The sequence below is a fragment of the Cynocephalus volans genome, chromosome 8 (assembly GCF_027409185.1).
Source record: "Cynocephalus volans isolate mCynVol1 chromosome 8, mCynVol1.pri, whole genome shotgun sequence".
Lineage (NCBI taxonomy): Eukaryota > Metazoa > Chordata > Mammalia > Dermoptera > Cynocephalidae > Cynocephalus > Cynocephalus volans.
The window spans coordinates 124,429,642-124,442,440 of NC_084467.1; the positions used below are offsets into that span (position 1 = coordinate 124,429,642).

General features: G+C 41.8%; 1 protein-coding gene across 1 annotated transcript in view; it reads left to right on the plus strand.

The window, feature by feature from the left end:
• The first annotated feature begins 923 nt into the window (after positions 1-923).
• Positions 924-12,799, plus strand: part of POU2F1 (POU class 2 homeobox 1) — a 174,279-nt gene continuing 162,403 nt past the window's right edge. The window contains exon 1 of the mRNA XM_063104270.1: positions 924-975. The gene's annotated coding sequence lies outside the window, so the exon portion shown is untranslated. The remainder of the gene's footprint in view (positions 976-12,799) is intronic.

Below are 12,799 nucleotides of genomic sequence, written 5' to 3' on the forward strand. Positions count from 1 at the left end.
TAGGAGCGGAAATTAGCAACTTAATAATAAAGAGACGCCCAGTCCGGAGGACGCCCGCCGGGCGTTAGAAACAAATAGAGCAGAAGAGATTTGGGGCTAATTAAAACCACCACAGGCCACTCCCCCTCGCGTTAGCAGGGGCCGGGTCTCCTGTATTAGCGGAGCTGAGGGCGGGGATTAGTCCGGATTCAAATTTAAAGCGGGACCCGCGCGCGTGGCTCAGCAGGTGCCTCAGCTCGGCTCCCCGCGGCGGGCGTTTCCGCCCCTACCTGCCCACAGGGCCGGAAATTACCTAGCAGGGAGCGGTCCCTCCATTGTTGTCTGTGTTTCGACCGCGCGGGAAGCCTGAAGAAAGTGCGGAGCGGAGAGGACGCGGGCGCCAGTCCGCTCACGGACCCTCCACGCCCTTGGCCGCTGTGTCCCCTGCCCTTCTTTTGCAAAGCCATTGGCCACAGGGGGCGGGGGAGAGCATAGCCGGCAGGGGAATAAGACTGGAGGAGAAGTGAGAACTGTAAGAAGACACACACGTCCGACATACTACTCTTTATAGTCGTTATACTTCAGGAGGGACGCGAAGCTAACTGGGCGCATGCGTCGACATCATTTCAATCGCGCATGTGCAGAGCCGCGACAAAAAATGAACAGGAGTGACTGGCAGGTTGAGGGCGCTTTAGCTGCCGAAAGACGGCTGCCGTCCGAAGCGCGTGCGCAGGGCGCGCGAGGGGGGTGGAGCTCTCCAAAGGGGGTTGGCGGTGAGCAGAGACGGCCTCGCGCGCCCCCTGGCGCGCGCCCGGGGAGAGGAGGGAGCGGGACCGGGTGAAGAGGAGGGAGGAGGCATGCAGGGTGGGAGGGGGGAGGGGAGCGGGAGCGAGGGAGGGTTTATCGACCGGGCGATTTTGGTTAAAATATTCAAAATGGCGGACGGAGGAGCAGCGAGTCAAGATGAGAGTTCAGCCGCGGCAGCAGCAGCAGCAGGTAATCATTACAGCATTTTACATATTCATATTCATACTCAACCCCGGCTCCCGCTGCCCCCCCCTCGACTTAGCATAATTTATTAGTACTCAGGATTATTATAATTAACAGCGGGGAGATGGGGGGCCGGGGAGCACGGAGCCCCCGCCGGGCGCCGAGCGGAGGGGGAAAGAGGCTCGGAGCGGCAGGCGGAGGGGGAAGACAAGGGGCAAAGGGGGCTGCGATTCACCGCCCTCCTCCTGCCCCCGGCCCACCCCGCCGGCGGCTCTCCGGCCCGCCCGCCGGCACCGGCCCTCCTCCTCCGCCGGCCGCCACCGCCTCCTTGCCGCGGTGCCCGAACCCGAGCGGGTCCGCGGCGGGGCCGGGGCAGAGGGAGAGGACAATAAAGACATTTTACATATTCATAGCTGCTGGGCCGGCGGGGCGCGGCGGGGCGCGGGCGGACGGCCGGGGCCCGGCGGGAGCGGGGTGGGGGGGCGTGGAGGGGGATGGAGGTGGCGGCCAGCACAATACCGGGGAGGCGGCGGGGCCGGAGCGGACCCCGGCGGCCGGACACCCACACGCTTCTCCCCCCCGGGAGCGGGCCCCGGTGGGGGGGGGTGCTGCCCGTTGCAGGGGTCGGCCCGGAGGGCATCCGGAGTGCGCCCGGGGGAAGCGCCTTGCCCGCGCCCCGGCGCCGCACGGGGGTCCGAGCGGGGCTGAGCCCCGGAGGTCATGGTCCAGGGCACCTCGGCCGCACCCCACTCCTTCCCAGTGTGGCGGCCTGACCCGAGCCAGGCCTGCGGTCTAGGTGGGTAGCGGAGAGCGGTCGTGGGCGCTGCGAGGTGGCCTCGGAGCGGCGGGGGTGGGGAGCCCGCTCGGGAGTCCAATTGGCCCTCTCGGCGGTGGCCTGGGTTGGAAGGGACCCTCAGGGAAAGTTCCCCTCGGAGAGGGGATGTTCTCCCGGGCCGCTCACATGCCCCGGGCCGGTCAGCAGTCCCTGCGGGTCCTGGAAAAGCCCCCACTCTCCCGTCGGCGGTGGCTTCACGGGGGAGTGGGGTCGGAGGTGCCTGGCGTGGTTTGATCTCCGTCTCCCCTCTGCGCCCCCAACCCCCGCTCCTAACCGGGACGGACGGGGCCCGTGGCCATCAGGGGCCTCTTGCTCCGAGGCCCCAGAAGCGCGAAGAGGCCTCCCGAGAACTTGGATGTAAAGGGCCGCCCTCCGGCCCCAGTACGGGCTGGCCTGACAAGTTGATAATATTCTTGATTTCCCTCTCCTGTTGGGAGTTGGTGGGTAGGGACGGGGAGCCCCCTCCCTGTTTCTGTTGCGGTGTTTTCTTGCTGGATGCTGGGTTCTCTCTACTGTGCTTATCCGGACGTCTTCTCATTTGAATAATGTCTAATTCGGGGAGGTTTATATTATTGAAATGGCCGCCTGGCTTTCCCCGCCTCTCATGTTTAGTAATTCAGACCTTTAATAACAGCCACTCACAGCCCAACGCCGTGTTTATATTTTACATTCGCCCCATGTGCTTTTGTGGTTCGATATGATTCTTTTTTTTTTTTTCCTTGGCAATCCACAGGGCTCTGAGATCAAACCCAGGCTGTTCTGGGAAGAGGGAGAGAGCTAGGCCTTGGCTCCTCTAGCAGTTGCCTAGGCCTCATGTTCTCTGCTGCTTGATTTATTTACTAATAACCAAAATGACTCCCCCCACCAACTTCCACACTTACCCCTCCTCCGCGGGCAAAACAAACCCTCCTGGGGACTTCCTAGCATTAAAACAGCCCCTAGCTAAGCATCAACTCTGTAGTGGTTTGTTTTTTTTTTTAAAAGAGACTTCGTTATAGTTTACAGTAATATTGGGCCTAGGGGGAAAAAAATCTGCCTTATTTCTCATTTTCAGAGGCTGTGAAATTTATTTTGGTTTAATCCAAATAGATCACTTTGTTTTGGGGATAGTTTCCCCCTTACTCCCCACTCCCAAGTTAAACACTTCCAGGCTTCGTAAAGTCCTGCAGTATTCCTAATACCAGTACAGTCGTGTTCCCCCCCCCCCCCAGTTGTGGAGTAGTTAAGTGTTTTACAAATTCTAATTAGCAACACTTTAATAAATTTCTCACTGTAGTCCTCCTTTTCCAACCTCTTCATTTTAATTTAAAATGGGGCTGACATTAGTTTTCTACTACTAGATAAGCATAGATTTGCTTATTGTAGCACTACTGAAAACAGAAATGGGGTTATGTTTTCTTTGAGTGTTTGTGCCATGGTTAAATGAGTTAAAATAGAAGAATAAACACAGGCATTGTGTCTACCCTGATCTTGTAACTTATTCTCTTCCCAGCATACCCGCCCCTCTTTAAGTTGTCAGAATTGATTTTATATGTTGTCTAGACTTAGGGCAGTTAACCTGTGAAAGGCAGATTAATTTTTACTGTTTAGAAGAAAAATAAGTTTTATTTTTGATATTTTCTGTGGTAAAGATTTCTTTAACATTTTTATTTTGTGTAGTTGTAACTCTTTTTTTTTTTTGAATGGCGTTACTTCTTTTTGGTGGTTGTTTACTGTTGCTAGTAGGGGGAAGTAATAGAGGACTGGTGTTTAACACCAGTACTCTAATAACTTGAGGTATTTGAAACTATGTTAAGGCACTTTATAGTGAGTTGCTAGCTACATATTTTGTGGGACATTATTCTTCAGTTTAATTGATAACAAAATTCTGGATTTGATGGACTAAAAGCAATCTAATCTCAAATGACAAGTTCTCACCATTTTTCTTCTTTCACCCCCAATAGGGCAGGCCCTGATTGCAGCGGGGGAAAAAAAAATCTGTAGCTTTCATGAGAATGTTCAGGTGAATAACTGCTTCAGAGACCTGAAGCATGAGGTCAGATGGACAGAAAGCAGTAATATAATTTCAGACTTTAAATAGTATATGTTTTTGCACCCGATTCCAAAGATGTGGTGAAACTGATGATGTCACTGTACAGAGGACAAGGTGCAGTTAATTTGATTTATTGTCTTGAGGTGAAGTGTAGCAGTGAAGCCTTCTCATAGGGAAACCATTTATCTTGGGACAATTTCCTTTATAGCTGCAATTTAAACACTACTGAGGCTGTAGATATATTTTATCCAAGATGATAAAATGTATATCGCATTTTACAAACAAAATTTCAAATAAAATTTCACAGTTACGGTTTCTGTAATACAGAAAAGGATGGATATTGTTAACTGGCCTTATATTTTGGTTTGCTTTCCATGCTGTTATAAAAATTTATTTCCTCAAATTCTCAAATGGAGACTGGGTTTTAAGTAAATATAATCGTAGAAATGAGCTGTATACATTCTTATTTTAGATAAGTTTGTTGTGATCCTCCCAAACTCCTATAAGAAGCTGTGTTTCTTAGCTTAATCAGAGCATGGCCCAAGCTAATGGAGAGAGCATTTGCCTTAGAATCTGTTTCAGTGAATAAAGTAGAGTTGAAGAGTATGAGGGCTATACATTCTTTTAGATTGAAATGATAGTGTTTAAAATAAGGTAGAATACTTACAGGAAAGCATATGCTTTGAAAACAGTTTTTTTAAGAGTAATGCAAAATTCTTTTTGGATTTGTCTTCAATTAGTCTGGACTAGTTTGTGCATTTTGTTTTGATTGATTAGTGATTTTTAAAATTGTTCCATTGCAAGGTAATGATTACACTTATAATTTTTAACACAGTAGTAGATTTTCTTGTTAGGCATTTCTCATATTTTTTAACTAGTTTTTCTTAAGGTGGTGATTAAAATGCCCTGGAAATATGATAGAATTGCTGTACTTTATTCCTAACCCTAATATGTGAACAAAGCTTGACAGGGTATTTTAGGTTACTTTTTAGCCATCATAAGCTTAAAAACCTGCCTGTCTTTTTTTGCATCTGTCAGGCAGCTTCCCACAAGTTTCTAGAAAATCCATTGTCACTTTCTTAACTTATTCCACCTATTAACTATAATGGTACTTTTGAATTAAGGATTTTAAAATTCATATGACAACTGACCAAATGTTTTTAATTTCTAAAGGACTGTTCTGCTTCCAAGCCATTACTGTAAAAGTAATTTTTAACCTCTTCCGCCAAATTAATTTCTAGTTCCTTTCATTTTGTCATTGTCAAAAATCCAGTAGTCAAGGAAAAAATAAACAGTGGCTATTATTTAATTTACTATTCTTTGTATCAACGGGTAAATAGGTAGTATAAAGCAGAAGGAATAAAATGTGTTTCATTGCTGCCTAGGTTGAAATAATTGTTAATCTGTCATTCATCTGGTCAGTGGATTTTGGAATAAGTTTAGGGCTCAAAATGTTAAATTGCTCTTATTAAACCACCAAAGATATTTAATAGAGCCTTGAGTATCTTATGCAGGTGGTTCTAAAATGACAGAACTGGAAATATGTTTCATAAGTGTTTTTCATTAAAAAATGAAATATTTGAATGTTTCTTGAAACTGTATTGCTTGATCTTGAATTTAGTTGTGTTTTTTAAATTGGTCGTTCGTTTTCATGAATATCTGTTTCTTTTGTACTTAGAAGACTAATATTATGTAGTGGTGATTGCCTTGTTATCAGTTATTTTTGTTTTGTTTTTAATGTTGGAAGCCCACAGCCCTAGTCTTTGCATATTAGTCTTCTTTCAAGCACTGTTAAAAATAATGATGTGGGACTGGCATTAGTTTGCTTTTATATTATCAATATTGGTTCAGTTACATAGTTTTTGTGATTAGTAAAGACTTGATATGAAGCCTAATTTTAAACAGGAGTGCGTTTTTCCTAATGGAAATGAATGCATTTAAAACTATTGAAATGTTTAATGTGTAGAGAATAGAACAAGTCACAGACAAAACATGCCCCTTTTTGGTCACCCACATTCTTGTTTCTGATGCCTCCTTAAATGCCAAATGCCTGAGCAAACATCTTATTATTTATTTCTTGAAGGAAATCTAATATTAGGCATTAGAGTTGAAAGTTGTGGATTTGATTCACTGACACATCTGCCTTATTTGAGTTTCTGTATCCCTCCTGAATACATTCTTTCCTTTTCCTTTTTTTAAGAAACTGTTTGGGCGAAAATTTTGCTTAACTCTTATTTTTAAAATGTTGCTTAAATAATATAAATATCTTTCCAAGTGGTTGAAAGACTTATAATTAAGGTTCATAGAGGGTAGCAGTTTCCTTATGCATCTTTTGAATGTCTTTTGCACATTATTGACATTTTGTGAATAAAGATAATTGAATAACTTGGTAGATTTTTCTTTTTAGAAATAAATCAGTTTTATTTTGTCCTGAACTATTTCCGTGTTCTAAACTGGCAATGAGCTCTTAAGAACTCTTTCAGCAGTAATAACATTGGAAACAAAACAATCACAAGAGGGGAGCCATTGCCTGTCTTACTGATCCATTGACAACATTTAGAGTTTGAAATATGAATATTGTCTTAAGTTTCAGAACCTCTGGTTTGGAGAAGCTCTTTACGTACAATGCATGTGGTTTGTAGGGTTCTGTGTGTTTTTGCTTTAGGATGTTCATTTATTGAGCATTGAGAGGATATCTTCTTTGTATAGTCAGTGACTGATATAGCTCCTTTGTTTTTTTCTTTTTAATTTTTTTTTTTGTGTGTTTAGGCAAACACTCAAGCTTTTAGTGTCACCTAAATTTTGCTGAAAAGACTAGTAATTGAGCAAAAGAAGAATCAGCAAACCTCTAGATTTATCAGATTCTCTTCTAAAGTATTGTCCAGGAAACTATATGCATACAGAGAGGATACATTATCTTAATTAAAATAAAAGACAATGTGAAAAGTCCAAGACTAAGCTCAATATGAGTATTTCTGGTAGCTTTACTTAGCCTACAATGCTGAATGTCTTAGCAAGTGCAATTTAATTTGTCACATGGTTTATTTCATAATTCTCTGTAATTTTATTGGTTTTTATGTTGGGATCATAGAAATAGTGTATAAAATTAAACCTGTAAAATAAGAGTAAAAAGAGATTATGGTAGTTTTTTTGTTTTTTTGGTTTTTTTTTTGCTAGTGAGTTTTCTCTTTGCACTAGAAAATATAAATAGGAATGAATGGGGCTGGAAAATGGATATTAAGTTTTGTACGTTAAAAGACTTCTCAGTTGGTTAGAGTGTGATGTTATAACACCAAGGTCAAGGATTCAGGTCTCTGTACCAGGCAGCCTCCAAAAAACAAAACTCATTTGTGCTTTACCATGTGGTCACCTTAAATAATAGAGTTGTACTGATGGCTTTAAGTGAGTATACTCTAAGAGAGAAAAGTGACTTAGTTGTTTTCTTGTTTTAGTACATTTATTTTAATGGTCTGCTTAATGAAAAAAATTGCTTTTTGTATACTGATTCATACTGCAGTAAGCAAGATTATAGTCAATCTTTAAAAATAGTTATCTTAAACATTTCTTAGCTTATAAAAAGTATATGCCATGTGCCTGATTCTATGCCAGTCTTCTTTAGGAATAACAAGGAAATATAAAACTGCTGTGGAGGAGTTGGTATGTATACTTAAGCAGGCAAAATTTAATAACAATGCATATAATTACATATTAAAATGTGTAACAGATAATGAAGATGGGGGAAGAGATCGAGGTGTGTTCCATAATGTTATAGCTGGAAGACAATTTAGATAAAAGCTATCCTAAAGTTTTGCTTCACAGATGAGGAAATATTCTAACAGTGGTTTAGTGATGTGCCCATAGTCACTTACCTGTTGAATAAACAGATGAATACACAAGACTTCTGACTTTCTAGTCCCCTCCTACCCGCCTCAATCTCTCCCTCTGCCACATTGCTGCTGGTCAGGAGAAGGTTCCATGTAAACTTTGAAGCTGAACTTTAAAGAGCAAAAATAATTTAAAGGAATGGGAAGACAGGGAAGGCCATTGCAGGGGAGGCTGTGTTCAATATCGTGCTCTGTAGGTAAAGAATAGGAAGACATTTGCTCTGTGTGCAGGGAAGCTATTGGAGGTTTTTGAATTAAGGGCTGTTGTGATAAAAGTGAAGTTTTAGGATTAACGTGGTGGTGTGCAAGTTGGTTTGAAATAGGAAGAGATTGGGTCCATAGAAACCAGTATATAGATATTGAGATATTTGGTTTATTGACTAATTGTTATAAGTGTTGCTAGAGATACAAACATAATAAAATAATTACCTGACCTCAAGAAGCTTTCACTCTAATGATGATGCAATGAAATAGATAATCCATGATAAAGATGTTGAAGATATTGTCCAGTTAAATGACACGGAATATGGACTTTTGGGAGAAATTCTTGCCAAGTCTGTATCTTTTTTTTTTTTCAGGCCTGCCCCGTGGCTCACTCGGGAGAGTGTGGCGCTGGTAGAGCTGAGGCCGCGGGTTCGGATCCTATATAGAGATGGCTGGTGTACTCACTGGTTGAGTGTGGTGCAGACCACACTGGGCTGGGGGTTGTGATCCCCTTACCGGTCAAAAAAAAAAGATGACCAGTAAGGGGATTTCAACCCTTGGTTTGGTGTTGTCAGCACCACGGTCAGCCAGTGAGCCAACCGGCCATCCCTACGTAGGATCCGAACCCGTGGCCTTGGTGTTATCAGCACCGCACTCTCCCGAGTGAGCCACAGGCCAGCCCTGTCTTTATCTTTTTTTATTTTATTTTTTTTTAGTGGTTGGCCAGTAAAGGGATCCAAACCCTTGACCTTGATGTTATAACAACTTGCCTAGACCTTACAGTAGAAACTATTTCTGACCTGTGGGTTTGTTTTTAGTCTTGTGGACACTGAGTTGTCTAACTACAGTGTTTAGGCCAAATTGTTAACCTGAAAGGAAGAAGCAAATACATAGGCAGTTACAGTATGCATTTCTTTCTTTTCTTTTTTTTTTTTTTTTCTTTTTTGACAGCTGGCTGGTATAGGGATCTAGCCCTGGACCTTGGTGTTATCAGTACCACGCTCTAACCAGCTAAGCTAACTGGCCAACCCTATAGGATGCATTTCTTTTATCCTCATTCCCAGTTCCACTTTATGTCTTTATATTTGTTTTGTCTTTCTGTTATTGCTTCCATCTTTAAATTCTTATTATTTCATGTTTTATGTTGGCTGCCTTACATCCTTTCTGGAGCAAGGCAGGTATAAATAAAATGAAATTACCATAACCATGACATAATGATAATGTCTGTATTTTTATATTACCTTAACATTTATAGCAGCATGCCCATTTTCATTACCTCAGTTAGTCCTTTCAGGCAAATATTATTATACCCATTTTATAGTTGTGTAAAATAAAGCTCTGACTAAATGACTTTCCCAAGGTCATGTGCTTTAATAAGCACTGTGTGTTTAGGGAATAGCAAGACTTCCAGTCTAGTTATTTTTTAGGATGCATGCTGGGGAGTGGTGGAAGGCAGGTCTGAACTCTACTGGGGAGAGCTTTGAATGCTCTGTATTGGTATAAGAGTTTGGATTCCATTTGCTAGGCAGTGGGGAGACATTGAATTTTTTTTTATTTGTTCTGGACAGTGCCATGATCAGAGCCCTTATTTTAAAGTGTTTAGCAGCTAGTTATAGGTAAAGGGAACGTCAAGGTTAAGTGGGCTTGGGTTATCCAGAGAAGAGCAGTGCATGAACAGATGTTGGGAAGTTGGGAGATGGGGAATAAGGCATTGAATTCAGTCTGAGACATGATTGGGTGGATCTTATTAGGTTACATTCCCTATGAATATTGAACATTTTTTAGTGAATTAAATGTGTGATAAACATATGAAAATCAGGGTTGATGTTTATGCTTGTGCTACTTGGTGTGTGGACTGAGCAATGAGTCTAAACACTGTAAATTCTAGACATCTCATTTTGGCTTTGGTACTGACCTCTGTGGTTGTTTCCTTCAACAATAAGGTGGTAATGATACCACTGTTAGAAGGATGCTATGGGGAGTAACAAATTGATAGCAGGATCATTTTTAAAGTACCGTGATAGTATTTCTTATATGAGTACAAGCATAAAATCAGCAGTTTTATTACTTGCACGGCTGTAGAGAAGGAGATGCTTTAGCAGTTGATTTGTTCTGTGGGGCACCTTACTGTAGGTTGTACATTTCTATGTGCAGCCAGCACCTTGGGAGAAGGACTGTACCCTCTTAGGGCTCTTCCAAAAACTTTATACAATGGAGGTGGTGCATTGGAGCAAATATAAACTCGTCCTTGATTTCAAGGCATTCTATTATATAGGCCCCCACCCCTGCCTGTGCATTCTTATCTTTTACTACTTCCTTAAATAGTGTGACTTAACGTGTGCTGATAACACCAAGGCCACGGGTTCGGATCCCTATATAGGGATGGCCGGTTAGCTCACTTGGGAGAGCCTGGTACTGACACCACCAAGTCAAGGATTAAGATCCCCTTACCAGTCATCTTTAAAAAAAAAAGAAAAAATAGTGTGACTTAACAATTCCACCACAGGGAAGTCTCCTTATGGACCCACCACAAATACATCGTTTCTTTTATCAAGTTTTAATTTTTAAAAGTCTCCCTAAAACTTGAAGACCTGCTTCGGGAGGGTGGCTATATTTTATCCTGGAGCTTGCCTGGGTCCTTCTACCTATACCCACTTCTTCACCCCCAGTTCCAATTTGACACACATGACCTGAAAGTAAATCTAAATCCGTTGTTTTGATCAGGCCATTGTGTTTGGGATATTCTGTGAGTACCTGTGCTCACACTGCCCCCTCTCTTGCAATGCTGTGGTATATGGAGTGGTAGAGTGAAAAGGGACCTGGGAGTTTAGAGACCTAGGTTCTATATTACTAATTAGCTTTGTTAACTTTAGGACAAGTTACTTTGCCATAGATTTTTTATTTTTAAATTTTGCATTAGTAAAATAAGAAGGGCTTCAAATTTATCAAAGCCTTCAGTATTCTTTTTTAAGTGTAAAAGTGGAGCTGTTCTGATTGAAATTGGATGTAAGGCAGGGAGAGCATCCTCTCTCTACTTTCACAGTAGCACTTGAGGCATTTCCACAATATCCTTAGGACTCCTGCTGGGCACAGTTTGAAAACATTCATCCTTGTTTATCTTAAGGGACCTACTATTCATTATTCTATCTCTACAAATAGCCATCTCTCAAGCCTGAGCTCCCATCCTACTTTTTCTGAATTTAGCACTTAATTTGTGTTCATTTAGCTAATTCAGCACTTCATTATACACAGTCTTATTTTCTTCTCTAATTGCTTGTATAAGTAAATCTTGTCCCCTCATAAGAGCCTTCAGAGCAGAAACATACTGCTAGGGACAGAATAGGTGTTTAGCAAACAATGCTTGATTGATTGAATTAGTGGTTCTGATCTTTACTGGGATAAGAATCACCCATGGAACTTTTTCATATTTGAAGGCCCAGGCTTCACCTGAGTTTCTAATACAGTAGAGGTCTGAAAACCTATACTTTAAAAAAGCTTTACAGGTGACATGGTAGCATTTTCGTTCTCAATTAATGGACCAGAAAGACTCCAGAATGGAAAGACAGCCTGAGAACTGGGGGTCCTGGTTCCTTCCTTCTTCTGTTTCTAGCACTATCTAGCTCTCTAATCCTGAACAAATCACTTAACTTATCTGACCCACAGGATTGTCATTGATAAAATTGTGAATTAGACTACATATGTAGTTTCTATACTTTTTTTTCTTTTTAAGCTATGAAATTCTTCAAAAACATCTTTTGGGTGAAGACCAGTAAACACAACAGATACTTAGAGCAACTTGGCTTTCATCTGAGTACCATTTTAATATTAAGATTACAGAGTAAAAGCGTGATCCTATCCGAGCAACAGAGTTAAATCTTATGCAATGGGTAATACTAAAGGGTTTAGATTTTGAACTTGAAACATCCTACTGGAATGTGAATGAGTGAACAAGCAATGAGCTTATCAAAAATTGTAGTACTTTGCTGGCCAGTTAAGCTCAGTTGGTTAGAGCGCAGCCTTATAACACCAAGGTCATGGGTTCGGATCCCCATACTGGCCAGCTGCCAAAAAAATAAAATAAAAAGAATTGTAGTGTTCAATGTGAGTATGAACTAGATTATAATTAACCAATCTAACTGGTCCTTCTGCATTCATTTAATTCAACAAATATTTATAGAGCTGCTTCTTCCTGCCGTACACTCAGCACTGCAGATAGAGTAATGAATAAGTCAGATGCTGTCTCTGCCCTCTCAAAGCTTACAGTCTGTCCAGGGAGCCATACATTAAATAACAGTTTTCATAGTTCAATGAGAAAATATGGGAGGTTCAGAGTACTCTGGCAGCATAAGGTAGGGACCCCTAATCTGGACAAGAGGTTTTGGGAAGGGCTATCTGGGGAAGTGATATTTACACTGAGACATGAAGGATGAGTAGGAATTAATCAGTCCAAAGCTGGGAGTGGGAAGTGGGATTGAAAATGTTCTGAACAAAGGGAACCATATATATATAAATTCTTGAAACTAATGAAAACATAGCACTTTCAAGGAACTGAAGTTGGGCATAGTTGGTTTAGGAAGAGTGAGACTTAGCTGAAGAGTTGAATATGATTTTTAAATTATGAGATTATTTTCATGATCTTTGTAGTTTTTAGTGACCAAATCCTCAGTCAAAATTTGTGGAAAAGATTTTGTACCTTCCAACAGATGCATTGGTTTCTAGTCACAACGATAATGCTTTATTTTACATGCATTTGTATTAATCACCATTATCCCATGGGGATGTGTATTGTCATCTCCATCTTTCAGGTATTGAAGCTGAGGCTTAAAAGAGTCTAAGTGGCATGACTAGATCTCTGTGGCCTATTTTGATTATGGC